We start from the raw sequence: 14,923 nt of genomic DNA on the forward strand, positions 1-14,923 counted from the left end.
GCTAGATGAAACTTTAGTTTTTGGAGTTTCGACCTCTTTTAAAAATACTAGATTAGTTTTATTAGCATAAAATAAAGATAACAAATTTTGATATATCATACGATGATATTTAAATTTTACTTTAAATTCTGCCAAAAATGACGCCCATTTAAAAGATCAGATTTATTTTGTAAATGCGTTTTTCGTTGATTTGAAATCAAATTAAATCTTTTATTTTTTCGGTACAAAGATTCCGATGGTTATTTTGTAATGAGATTTCATTCCAGACTAATTTGAATTTCCAGTAATAGGAATTAAATCAGTTTAATTCATATTTTGGATTTTATCGTGTTTTCGTACCTACGTACATATAAAATACAATTGTTAGATTCTTTACTGCATTTACGATAAAACAAAACAAAACAATGATTTTCAATAGGGATTTGTTCTATTTAAAAGTGAATGATTTAATAATCCGATGAAAAAAAAAAAAATGAGCAATTTTGTTGTTCTATTTCCCTGACCTACATAAAATAAATATATAAAAAAAATATAAATGATGAAATTGAAAATTATATTAAGCTATTCAGTTTTAAAATCACCGTAACGTAAATGAACGCATTGAATTTTTCTTGTTATGCCTACACAATGAATGAGAATTTAAAAACAACTTTTTTCGAAGATAAATAGAGTTTTTTAAAAAATTCCATTTTTAGGCTGTAACTAGATTTTAAGAAAATGTTTCTACTTGGTAATTTGATAATTCAAATGCTTATAGTAGTAAATACAATTAAATCAAAAATTAATTACTTTGTAAAAATGAATTATTGAAATTACACTGCGAATCTATAAATCCTTAAATAAAAAGGCATGAAGCTTCTTTTCCGATTACTTAATTGCTCGAAAGCAAAAAAATATATGCAAAAGACACGAAAATATACATTAAAATAAATATATATGAAAAACGACACACGCGCGCTCGTGCGCGAAACACGATAGTGCACTGTAAAAAATGCGGTGTTGAAAATGGACTCATTTTTAATTCCGCCCGGTGTTAAAATGAAATTACACCGGTGTAGGAGGCGTCATTCGGCGGTGTTAAAATACCGGTGTAAAAGCAGCGTAACCGGTGTAAAAGCGGGGTAAACTGCGTCCGCTTTCAGTATTAATTTTAAAGAGTATAAAACACAAGAAATGACAGTTCTTTGTGAAAATTAATAAAAATTTAATTTATAAACAAGTATAGTGATCGAGTAAGTAAAAATATTTACAAAGTGAACCGGGGAATTTTTTTAAAACCGATACAGAAAATTTACACCAGCGGCGGCGTTATTTTACACCGCTTTCGGTGTTGAAGTTTAACACCGCCGATTTTAACACCTACACCGCTTACACTTACCCTGGTGATTTTTTACAGTGTAGTCACTATTTCTCGCAGTGAAGTTCGCTAATTCAATTTTAAAGAGTGGCTTCATTTCTTGAAAAAGTTTAGCATAATTTTCGACATTTTAAGTATAGATAATAAATAAAATAACAAGTATAGAAAATTACGTACATCCCAAGCTTGTTATAAGCAATTGTCAGGAGTTGTCGAGTAAAAATTTTTGAAAAAATTAGAGATTTCAGGCTCCCTTTTTATCTTCGTTCTTTGCGCGCGTTCTACATGTGTGGGTTACGTATGTGAATCGTTACACGTCACTCGTTACAAGCAACGATTGAAATTGCGTCAAAAAGTCTAATAATCAGGGATAAATTATTTACAAATCAAAGTTAATGACATACAAATGTTATTTAATTTAAATACTATGCACCTACAAAAATTTAATATTTTGAAAAATTTGTTTTAAACCAAATATGAGTGATGCTTATAACGAACATCAAGAAACGAAAATTGTGCGACCGCAAGAGTGGGGGAGCTTTAAAGTCGTAAAGAAAAGCGCGATTGGAGAAGTTGCTTCTACACGGAAAAAAAGATATTGCGCTCACTACTCAACCGTATCGTGATATTCACTCTCCTCGGTTGGTTATACATTGTATACGGAAAGTCTTGGTCTATCGGATCGTGATTATCGCGATCTAGGCGGATTCCGAAATCATAAGATCGTTTTGGTATGGTAGCGATCCGTTTTGTTATAATAACTATCTTTTACATCATTCCGTTAACGATATTATGAGTGGTGGCGCTTGAGAAGTAGATCACGATAATCACGATCCGTTTTGGTACGATATAGATACGTTAACTGACGATCACTATACATTTAAGTATATTCACAATCCGTAAGATCACTATAATAAGTATCTAGTGTATCATTCATATCGGTATATATATTGTGGTAGTAGCAATAACTCAAATAGCTGATATAAGGATCTTACGTACTAACATGTCGGTATTTATTATCGTGAAAATCAAGAAACAATTTAGTACTAATCACGATACAACTGTCACTCTCCGTTGGTGAGCGATAAGCGCAATATTTTTTAACTTCCCGCTAAGAAAATCGACGATTTTCAAAAATTTCGGGAAGTTATTGTTTTCACCCCGATTTTTGAAAATTGAGTTTTCATCAGATGTCGACGTTTTGAGGTCCTAGGAAGCTATTCTGACTATTTTCAGAATGATGTCCGAGTGTGTGTATGCATGTGTGTGTGTGTGTGTGTGTGTGTGTGTGTGTGTGTGTGTGTGTGTGTGTGTGTGTGTGTGTGTGTGTGTGTGTGTGTGTGTGTGTGTGTGTGTGTGTGTGTGTGTGTGTGTGTGTGTGTGTGTGTGTGTGTGTATGTAAACTCTTTGTAACTTTTTAACTAATAAATCGATTTGGATGGTTGAGGTGGCAATCGAAAGAGCTTGTTGGCCGTCAACTTTACTGAAAATTTCAGATCATTTGATCGAATAGACTCAAAAATATTTGTGAATTACGAAAAAAAAAAAATTTTTTTTTAGTTTTTTATTGATTTCTCAGAAACGACTCATACGATCGACTTCAAAATTTAATCAGCTCTAGAATTCAATAAAACGCGTCGATTGCCACGTCAACTATCAAAATCGGTTAGTTTGTTCGAGAGATATCGCGGGAGAAAGAAATGGTGGATAATGGTTTTTTCCAAATATTTTCGAAATGACTGACCCGATTAATTCCAAATTTTTTTTTTTAGTATTTTGAAAGTATTTCAAAAACGACTTGATGAATCAATTCAAAAATCTGATCAGTTATAGAACTCAGTAAAACATGTCGATTGTCGCCTTGAACGTCTTAATCGGTTTATTCGTTCGAGAGATATCGTTTGAAAAAAAAATCGTAAAAAACGTTTTCTTTCGAAAACAAAGGCATACAAAAGTATTTTCGAGCTCGAAGAGAAAATGTATCTACAACAATTTTCTGAGCTTAAGGAGCTCGAAATAGGCGGGAAGTTTTGGGGCTGGCCCGCAGGGTCAACCGATAGACCGATTTTTTTCCGTGTAACGAGCTTGGACTATGTATGTGAAAAAAAAAGTATAAAATATTTTTTCAATTCAATAATGAAAAGAATTTTTGAATTTCATTGGGTGACAATAAATTTATCAAGATAATTGTAGTATAATTTTATTCATTTTAAAATTATACTACATTATGATTGTATTAATGAGCAAAAATTATTATCACCATGAATTTAGTATAATTTACAAATCGTACTTTTATTAATAAGCGACAATACAATAGCTAAAATAATAGCCCACTATACTTTGATTACGTAATCGAAAAACCACATGAGCCATTATCATAAATAGTACATTTATCTATACGTATAAACAAATCGTAGTAGTGTAGATAAAATTTAAATAGGCATTTAGTTCTGCATACTTGTGCATCCTCATCATGTGAATAAATGTGTTATATAATATATATCTGAACCATACATTGCGAATGAGAAATGTAGGCAACGAATCCCATGTGTTAGTCGGTCCACTTGGCAAATCCTGAATACCGCCGCCAAAAGCGCTGAGTCGACGCATCATCATCCTCATCTACCAGAGCTCGTTGGTGGTTTTAGTTGTACGATGATGGTTGGAGAATGTCAGGGGAGGATAAAAGCCAGAACCAGAAGGTAGGAGGGATACTAGTGGTAACAGCTCAAGTCGAGTTGTATATTTCGTGCAAATATTTGGCTCATCCAGCAAACGGCATAATCGTCGAGTTTATCAACAGCCGTGTGGTTGACGAGACTCCTCTACTTCTACGAGAGTTATGGCTATGTACTTGGTCAGCCGAAAATTTTGTTACGACTTTTGAGTATTTTATATTGCTCTTATTTATGTAAAACTCCAACCATTTTTTTTATGCACAAATAATACTGTTATAATTAAAAAAAAACATATGTATTTATACATATATATGTGGTGGTTCGGCTTCACTCTGCGAGATGGCATTGTACAACTTGCCTCTCACAATACCTCGTGCCTACACCTATTTCTATCTATAACATTTCCAACATGTAACTTCCAACTTGGCGGCTTAGGTGGGGTATATGATAGACACACCTAACTGAGGAGTCTCAGCTGTCGTATACTTAGACAAAACGTCTCTCACCCCGCAAATACATTCTTCCTTCGCTCCTCTCCTCATTATCATTTACAACGTTGCATTCTTTGGTATGTAGCGATTTAGGCAGAGATTGTTTCAATCTAAACCTAAAGAGTCGTCGCTTAATATATATATATATATATATATATATATATATATATATATATATATATATATTATAACACAAAAATTGATCCATCCAAGCATACGTTAATACGCCAAGATTTCCTTTGTGCCACAAACTTCGTTCTCTATCTTTAGCCTCCAGTCTCAATGCTAACAGGGCGCCAGGTAATTTTTAATCACTGGAATCACCAAACCAGTAAATCTTAAGAATTAGATAAATTTTTGATCTGTGGAACTATCTCAAAACCACGCATAAATAAAAACCGGATAATTTTTGATCTGTGGAATTATCACCAAAACCACGCAACTAAATAAAAACTAAAACTTAACAAAATGCTCAGAACTTATAAGCAAAAACAAAAACAGAGACTCGAAAACTAAAAACAGAGTTACGGTATGCCATGGTGTCGCTCAGTGTGTAGGTTTATGGAGAGAGGGAGTGGTCCGGGTTACATCATTCCAAATTCATGTAGATTATCAGTGAATTTGCCATTTTTATTTTAAACAACAAATAATCTAAGATCTCCATTTAACAATTAACAAAATACTGTAGCTTCGTACAAATAAGTCTTCTTTATAACAAAATACTGAATCTAATAATAATGAAATTAATCTTAACAAAAAGGTAAATCGACATCTAAATAAATTAATTAATTAATAAAGCTAATTAACAATCAACTAGTATTCAGTAACCTGGAACAATAACTTATAAAACCGATATTCTAGAACATTCGCTTTTAACAAAACTCATAAAACTAACGTACATGGGTCTAATATTGACGTCAATTAGACGACAATTGGTTTAATAATTAAACATATTTCTTATAATTATTTGTAAAATAATAGTAACAATAAATCGTGAACATGACTTTAAACTGTACCAATATTCTCATAATTCTCTCAGTTCTTAAATATTTTCTTTAATTCAAACAGTAGCATCGTATCTCAAGATTCTGACTCGAACTCAATTAATTATTGATAATTATAATAATTATTTCATACCTGATTACTGATGAATAAAATATCGAGTAACGTCTTACACGGTTTTAAATAATACTTCTATAACAATACTCAATCTGTAGCTTTCCGCAATGCCATGAACTGTAACGCCATTTCTGGACACGTCGGCTCACTTCGAGCGACCAGAGCTGAATGCTCACGTCCGTACTCTTCGAAGGTCTCCCTTCGACTCCCCTTTTCTCAATCATCAAAATCCAAAACCAAATCTTATCATTATCTATAACTGACCTCTATATCCTAAATCCATAAATCAATTCCCAAACTCTACCATATCGATAACTGGAGGCTTATACCTCACCAAACGTACTCACTAAACCTGACTTTGAGTATGGATATCCTTGGTAGTTGCTCTCCTGGAACAGACTTCAGCTGGGATCGTAAAACTTAAAACTAAGTGACCTATGACTTCCTCAGCGGTACAAGTGGTCATGACTTGTCCTCTGAGGCCTGTCAGACAAAAGCAACTAAAAATGACCAAACGGCTTCCACAACAGCAACGGTCACAATATTACTATTGAGGCCTGCCAAACCAAAACTCAAAACTGATCCCAATCTGCATCCATCACATTCCTTTTATACTGGAGCGCTAGCATTTCAGCTAGACCTCTGCAATCTACCAAGAAGTCTCATAGGGATAGAACTAAGTTCTATCATCAAATGATACCGGGTGACTAATTCAAGTCCCGCTCCACGGTAACACTGACTTCTCCACATACTCAAAATTCCAAACTGTAAACCAAAACTCGACTTTATCTCAAACATTAATCTCAAACAATATTCCATACTAAATTCCCATAATTCTGATTCTAAATCTTTACTATAATTTTTCTTAACAAAACCCATAACTGTAGCTAAACGTTACTCCATATTTAATTCTTAAACTATAACTTAAATCAAAAATCTGTATCAAAATCGTTAATACCTGCACGCTAAATTCTAAGTCTTGAGTTACCATGCTCGTAAATACAGTAAAAATCAGTTGGTGTTTGTGACGTTCACTTTGATTTGACCCCCATACGAAAAATAACGTCACAATATATATATATATATATATATATATATATATATATATATATACACGGTAAGAAATGCATGGTAACCACCATGCTGGTATGGGCTCAAGACAGATACTAAAATAGTATGTGAAATTTTCCAAGACAGTATTGTAACGAGTCCCAGAAGTATGGCGTTATTTACTATAGTGTATAATATTGGAGCTATCGTATTGCTCACACGTATGCATAGCACGCACGGCGAAATACCATGGCCCTGAGACTCATACTACAATGCCAAGGGCACAATGTTACTAGTTTTTTCCGCCATAATTTTTGGCGTGTCGATCAATGCATACTATCGTATTACCGCCAAAACTGTATAGATGTCATCAGAATAGGTTTATCGGCCATAAGCATTGTGGATACGGCAACGCAGTATGGGCCTGACGGCCATACTGACATTGCGGCGTCTGCGAGAACTATCGCCAATGTTACTATTCTCGCAATGGTCGAATCATTTATGCATACAATTTTACAACGTATAAAAATCTCTGATACCATAAAGTATGGCGTTTACGCCCACACTGGCACAGCGATATCCGCAAAATATTTCTTAGCGTGTATAGAGGAAGATAGGTGGGAAAGAAACGACACTGTTAAGGAAATACTGGATTTTCGAGAATTCACATTCACAAGACCTTCTTTTTTTGACTACTATTTGAAGTAATTAAACCAAATTTCCAGTTGCCACAGAAATTTTTGTTTTTTTTTTTTTTTAATTCAAAAGTATGACTATAATTAACATGTTACTATTCAACCTAAGTGAAAAAGGAGATTTACAATACTGTTAATAAATAAAAATAACGAAAAAACAAAGTGAATGAAGACACATATAACTTTTGTAAAATTTAAATATAGCGAAGAAAACACCGTATGTATTTTTTGTGACCAACAATAAATTATGTATACCGAAAACCCCTAAAAAAAAATAATTTTGTTTTTTTCATTTTTGTGAAAAAAATTTTTAGGACACTAAATTGTACAGAAATGATGATAAGAGTCACGTAGAGGATGGTTAAAAACAATTTTGAAAACGACCCGGTCCTGTTGTGCCCACCTTTTCCTTTATCTGTGTATATGAAGTTGCACAAAGGCCATAAAGAGAATTAATGAAAAAAAAGTAACATAGTGTAAGTTCGACTGTACTTCTTCGTTAAACTAATTTCTAAAAGGATGTACGTCAAGCTTTATTATTTTATAAAAATCTGCATCACATCCACTTAACAACCATTCAGACCATAATGTAATCTCTTTGTTTCATATTTAAAACCAAATGTAAGTAATATTTATATATCCATATTTATATACATATTATTCTTTCAATGTTGTAGTGAATACTGGTTACACTACTCTACTAGGTAGAGTAAATTTACCCGGCATTCAAGCTACTGTACACGTATTGAAAAATAAAAAACACGTCACAAAAGCTTAGTAGCAAAAAGAGGAAAGAGAACAAAAAAAATTGAAAGGGATGAAATAATAAAAGTTAAAGTAACTAAAATTACGTCACGAACTGAAGTACATGTTAAGTCAAAAGAAATTAAAAAAAAAAAAATCTCTACCATATTTTTATATATTTTATTTTAAACACTTATATACGTGTATGGTGAACTTAATAGACACAGTCACACAGAACACACTTGACGAAGCGTATAGTTTTTTCAAATGCATATATAAGTATTTAAGTTACAAATAATGAACGCGTTTATTTGTTTCGCGAATATAAGTACTGTACAGAATATACGTAGCAGAGTTCTAAGAGTAATGATACAGGGTTTCTTTATACTTTTTGGAAAGAGTATTAAGTGTTAAGAATTTTTTTTTGTATTTACGCGTAAAAGTCTAAAAAGTTAAATGTACTCATTTTTACTTTAAGATTTCTTTACGTCTTTTATTTTTATACACTCGGTTACCTTTTCTCTTTACCTCCCTTGGGATTTAACTTTACATATATTTTATTTTCTCGACATGAAACTTTGACTTCTTAAATGCTGACGTTTTATAACACGTCTTCCAACCACAAACCGTTTATGTATACTATGGTCTCGGAAATTATTAAATTAAAACAGTATAAAATAATAAAATATATAGAAATGAACGGAGACAGTAAATTTTATTTATTTTTTGTGTAAGAAAATAATAGAATTAGATTAAAAAAAAAGAAAAACCATGATTAAGGCTAAATAGAGATAGTGATCGCGAGGGTGTAAAAGAAATTCTCCAGAAAACAGAAGGTGATAGTAGTGGTTCTATAAAGACGAAGTAAAATTGCAGGAAAAAGAAAAAAAATGAGTAAGTGAACTTTAATCTACAAACGCGTACTTTACCCTCGAATTGGTCTTCTAAAAGCTCAGCTGATTAAAATTAATGTGCAACAACGACGTTTGAAATTTATTATTCACTTTACTGTGCAGAGTAATAGTGACAGCGAAATATATATAAAGTAACGAAAGAGAGAGATAATTAATTGACTTTTATTTTAATTACTGATTGATTTGGTTAGAGCTTTTGCAAGGTTTCAAAACTTGTGAAAGATAATATGATTACATATAATTGCTTGTAAATTGATTGTTAACATCAATCAATTTTTAGTTAATTATTTTTTATTATTTAGTTTTATGAAACCTGACGAAATTGAATACTAAAAATAATTTTCACTGATTAAATTAATTACTAATTGGTTTGTTTAACAAACTTTTGATCTTGTTACACTTCTATTATAAATCAGTTGAGCTTTTGGTTATGAAGATGATCAAGTATGCCACTATATCAACTGCAAGATCGGAAGTTTTGCCCAAAGTTGCTTAAATTCAATAGTGTGATATATAGGTGATGATAGTTCGTAGTAGAATTCAGTTAGACTACACCATCAATAGAAAATCCTATCTCTGATAAAGATATATCTTTCGGAAGGAAAGATAAATATACTTTTACATGTATATTTATAGAATGGTGTTACTTAGTGTATAGTTTAGTTGGCAGAACATAAAGTCAGATGTTAACTTGTGTGTATAGTTGTTAATTGATGCATTTTGATCTACGTTAGTTATATTAACAAACAGTTTCGAAATACACGTACAATCACGATCTATTCAAACATCGTACTACAAGATTAGTGAACTAGTAGTTATAGTTGGACACTTATGATGTTATGAATGAATTTCAATTATTTTACTGAATAGATTGATTGACAATTAATTTTCATATTATCAATGTTAACGACTTTGAGAAAATAATTATTTTTTCATTATTGAAGATAATTAGTATTTTATTATAATGTATAATAGATCGCGTTGTGAACAAAGTGAATAAAAGAAGTCAGTATATCTCGAAATCAATCAATTAGTTTTTGAAATATTGTAAGAGCAAGATCGAAAACATCGTATCGAAAAAATTGCGCACCAAGTTTTAATGAGACTACATATGGAATAATGAGTACTCGGTTGCGAAAGTATGTAACTGAAAATTTCTCTAGTTTTTAAAAAGTGTTTCCACAAACTTATTTTTTAAAGGTTACTAAACATTAGTCACTAAAATATAGTATATTTTGTGACAAGGGATGAAACAAGATGATTTTAGACTAGGGTGAAGTTGGCTACCCGAGCCACAGGCTAGGGCTGACATCACCCACAGTCTGAAATCGTGTTTCATTCTGAGTCACACACCATATTTTCCATGATTACCTGCATCGAAACTTAAAGTTCCAGTGTCAGCAGCCAGTATGAAACAAGTTAATTTCAATTTGATGATGCGGAAAACTGTTAGAGAATGAAAAATCTATGATTTGCAGTCACTTATTGAATAGTAAATAAAACAAAACTATTATTTACACTCATTTTTTTGATAAGTTTTATTTGGTTAATTAAAATTGTCACTTAAAAGATGAAATGAGTAAACTGAAACGACAAGCAAACAAATGAGAGTAATAAGGCTGCAAATGAACATTAATAGTATATTACACACCTAGAGCAGTAAAGCAAGAAATGTCTCAGATCACATGTACAATTGTTGGCTGAGGTGAAGCCGAGGTCAACAAACATGTGATCTGAGGCTTTCTTATTTACTTCCCAAGTCGGAAAGCAGCAACTTCGTTTTGCACAGTGGGACAAAAGTTGACGCTTTTCGCTCGGAGGCAAGAAAAATTAACACCGGGCAGAAACAATTGTGTTTCTTTCCAAGGAAAGAAACACGCATGCTTCTGCCCGGTGTTTAAAGATATTTGTGAATTACGAATTTGCTAGCAGTTGTTTGCAGCATCGGCTTGAAATGAGCTTGTTTCAACTAGCTGTAGAGACACTGAAACTTTGTTTCGATGCTGGCATCATGAAATAATTAATTCTTTGATCATCAACACGATACCCTTTTGATGAATACTATAACGTTTACAATATATATGAATTCCAATTAATCCAAGCTCATTAAAAGATATAACTATTTTTCACCAGCTATTTATCATAGTGGTGCATGCGAAAGTAATTTTCAATACTACGAGAAGCAAATATATTATCTAGTCACATAAATTCTTCGTAAGTTGGGAAAATACTTAAGAATACTAATAATATGCAATAATACATTGAAACTTTGCCAGCAGAACTAATGTTCAAATTAAAATTCAGTCATGTATTTAGACCGAAACTGGAATTGAACTTAAGCACAGATCGATCGAGTACACTGAAAGGTACACAAGAGTGAAGACAAAGCACTCTTTTTATCTTGATGCTCTTCTCGCTTCGCTATTCATCTTACAGCTTGAAATAATTTTTTTTATTATTTACTATTATAGAGAATTCAGTATATTTAGATTAAAAATTTATATCAATAAAATTAAATTGCACTGAGAATTATTACCATAATTTAATTAGTTTTTAGTATGTATTGATTATACCTTTGAAATCTAATTAATCATCAATATATGGGTCATTTTCAGTTAAGACGTAAATCGCTCATTAATGCAACGCGGCACGATAAAAAATTATAAAATTTAATTAAATTTTATAATGTTTCGATAAAAATAATGATTCTAAACGTGTCTGCAAAGCGGTCAGTCAATTTATTAATTTTATCTTGTTTTATAAGAAACCAGGGGAGATACTCAATACAGGGGAGAGAATTGATAAACAGAGTGCCATGTTCTGTAAAAAAACATAATAATCGAGTTTTTTTCAATGAACTATATTGTGAATATATTTATACGTTGAATTAAATAACAATCTGCAACCTTTAAACAATAAAAAAGCAGTAAAAAAAATTCTCGTTTAAAGTTTTCATATCTCCCCTGGATATCGTGTCTTTCCCCTGGCATGTACAAGACAGAGGAGATACACACAGGGAAGATACTTTTTAGTAACGAAAACAGAAGTAATGACAAATGTATTTATTGTATGCAATCAACCAAGAAAACTTAGAATCTATACACAAAAAGAAGTAAAGATACAGATGAATTAAAGTTTTTAGATAAATATTTTTAAAATAAAACTTACCAGGGGAGAGACTCCATTCACTCAATCTCAACTGTATCCACAGAGTGTCAGTAATGAAATAAATAACAAAATGACTGTGCAGCTAATTCCAGTGGTGCTGACTACAAAGTATAAACTCAATGACATTCATTCAAGGTCTTCAATTCCCGCGAGTCGGTAAACAAATGCTGATTTTACAGGAAAATAAACATGCTAAGGGACGAGACGCAAAATGTGGGGGACAAACTTAAACGTAATTTTTTTTAAGAACAAAAAAATATCATACAATTTTACTCGCTTGGTTATGAGAATTTATTTCATTTATTTTGTTGAAATATATCATTTAAATAATCTATTTGATTTCTAAGCATCTTAAATTACTAATAAATAAACAGAATCAGCCCGGGGTCAAGCCAGGAGGAGAGATGTTTTCTGACTATGAGATGAAATTGTGACTAAATTAAATAAAATTAAGAAATAAATTTGAGTGACTACTTGCATGAGTACAAGTTTTAAAAGATAATTACATTTTTTTAAATAAATTTTTTAAAAAAAGATGATTTTTCACCGTACACGTCAAATTTACGTATTAACTGAGAATGACCCATATATTTAAAATGAATAATTTAATTTATATGAGCAACCAGTAAAAAGTAAAATCATATATACACGGAAAAAAATTCTCGTGATTAGATGCATCTAATAGATTGTGGTGCGCATATCGTGAAGGGAGCGATTTGTATAGCTCTAGTAACAGTCTACATATAGCTACCGTCACAATCAAATCTAGCCCCATTCACGATATGATCGTTGCTACCATTGTACGTATGGCTAACCTAACTAACCTCCAAATAGTTAAACGAGTATCGTGATAGTCAGGAAATAGTACCGTGCTCGACACAAGAATTTTCTTTCGGTATGTGTGCCGCATACTGTGCGGAGAGAAAACTATAGGACCTTTTCCAACGCATTTATCAAAATCCATCTCCGGCTAATATAGTAATAGTTCCTATTAATGTATAGGAATGGTCCTTATAAACTATGGGAAATATTACAATAATTACACGAAATAATTCATAAATGTCGGGATTGTTTCCATGTAATTCATGATTTCATTGCGAATTAGTCTCAAGTACATCATTGATTAAATGAGTGATTTACTTGGGACTATTTGTGCATTGAATATTCACTGATTGGAGTACTTTTCGCTGATTAATTTCAAGAGAGTATCTTCATATTGTAGGAATAATTCCTTATACATCAGGAACATTTCCCATAACATATAGAATTGGTTCTTATATTCGTTTAGGAATTGTTCCTATAATAGTCCAGAAACCATTGCTACACTTCATGGTACTAGTCCCGATATTCATACACCAAGAGAATCGTTCGTTAAAGTTTATAGTGTTGACTGTGCCTACTAGTTCGAGAAAGCTGAAGCAACTTGTGTTTTACTAAATTAGCACTATAAATTTGCTCTCCAGAAGGGAGCAGCCCCTGTATTTGTGGAAACTTTTCCTATAATACACAAAAATAGTTTTTATACACACATAGAAATGCTTACTCTAAGACAAATTTATAAAATTTTATTATGATAATTTTTTATGTGAAAAATTTTTTTGCATGAGTCAATTATATTTTTAAGAAAATTATTATAAAAATAATTGAAAGTAAGATTAAAGTAAATTAAATTTAGTTTATAAACTTTGAATATAACTTTCCAAACAAAAAGATGGCTGAAGGAAACTTATATAATTTATCTAAAAGTACTCAATAATATCGAATAACAATTTATCGTTAAAAACAAAAGAAAAGATAAGTATTTTTTATTAGGAAGATAAGTATCCGCGAAAATTGGTGAAACCTCAAATCGACAATTGGGGATACGCCCACAAGTAAAATTGATAGCGTTCGGTCATGAACTGAGCCAACTTCGATTCTTGATTCCCAACCCACAGTTAACTGATGCCAAAGAACCACGACTCAGTGCCAAAAGTTCAAGTGGCGTAAAATTTCTCTTCCCCTATATTTACAAAAATGTTTCTTTCTCCCTGCTTCTGATAATAATAAAAATAATAGTAATAATAAAAACCATATTAATACAAAATTGTTAGTTTTAATTACTAACAGCCACAGTACACAATTTTTTTTTAAATTCATATAAGGTAGAGGTACTGTTTTTGGCCAGTTTTGAACACTTCAATAATTTGTAAAAGATACAATGACATAATTAATTTTTTAAATGTCGACAAAGATACTTTTATCACGCTGTTACATTGGAAATCTAATTTTATACTTTGTATATACCTATAATGTAGCAGTGCCCATAAATGGTACTTCAACCAGTAGTCAGCAATCATTTGGAAAAAAGAAAAAAAAACAAGAAAAATTACAGTTTCGAATAGTAATGTAGCGTCTGGAACGAAGAACTGAAAAATCTACAGTTTCAAATAAGAATTTGAGAGTTTCAATCAACATTTAGTTAGAAATATATCTCAAGAGGGATCGGACGTTTTTTCTCCATCACTCTCAATTAGACAAATAGTACTATTCTTATAACATTTTCACAGTCAATAAAAAATTTGTCCCCACTGTTTTCTTGAACAAATGAAAATTTTTTAAAAATATCGTAACAGATTTTTGGATTTTAGAGTATTAACGTAACTGATCAAAATTATTTATTTGCGTTTGGAGTTATGATTTAAGAGAAAAACTTACTACCGACTCG

The 14,923-nt window shown here is 31.7% G+C and overlaps 1 protein-coding gene across 3 annotated transcripts in view; it reads right to left on the bottom strand.

Annotated features, from left to right (window-relative positions):
* LOC103572228 (kin of IRRE-like protein 2) overlaps positions 1 to 14,923 on the bottom strand; it is a 139,373-nt gene that overhangs the window by 27,991 nt on the left and 96,459 nt on the right. Inside the window, exon 1 of one of the 3 annotated variants that reach the window (XM_053740683.1) lies at positions 5,664 to 5,751. The exons of the other annotated variants lie outside the window; for them this stretch is intronic. The gene's annotated coding sequence lies outside the window, so the exon portion shown is untranslated. Of the gene's footprint in view, positions 1 to 5,663; positions 5,752 to 14,923 lie in introns of those variants that run through there. 3 annotated transcript variants of the gene reach the window in all.

Source organism: Microplitis demolitor, chromosome 7 (assembly GCF_026212275.2).
Source record: "Microplitis demolitor isolate Queensland-Clemson2020A chromosome 7, iyMicDemo2.1a, whole genome shotgun sequence".
Lineage (NCBI taxonomy): Eukaryota > Metazoa > Arthropoda > Insecta > Hymenoptera > Braconidae > Microplitis > Microplitis demolitor.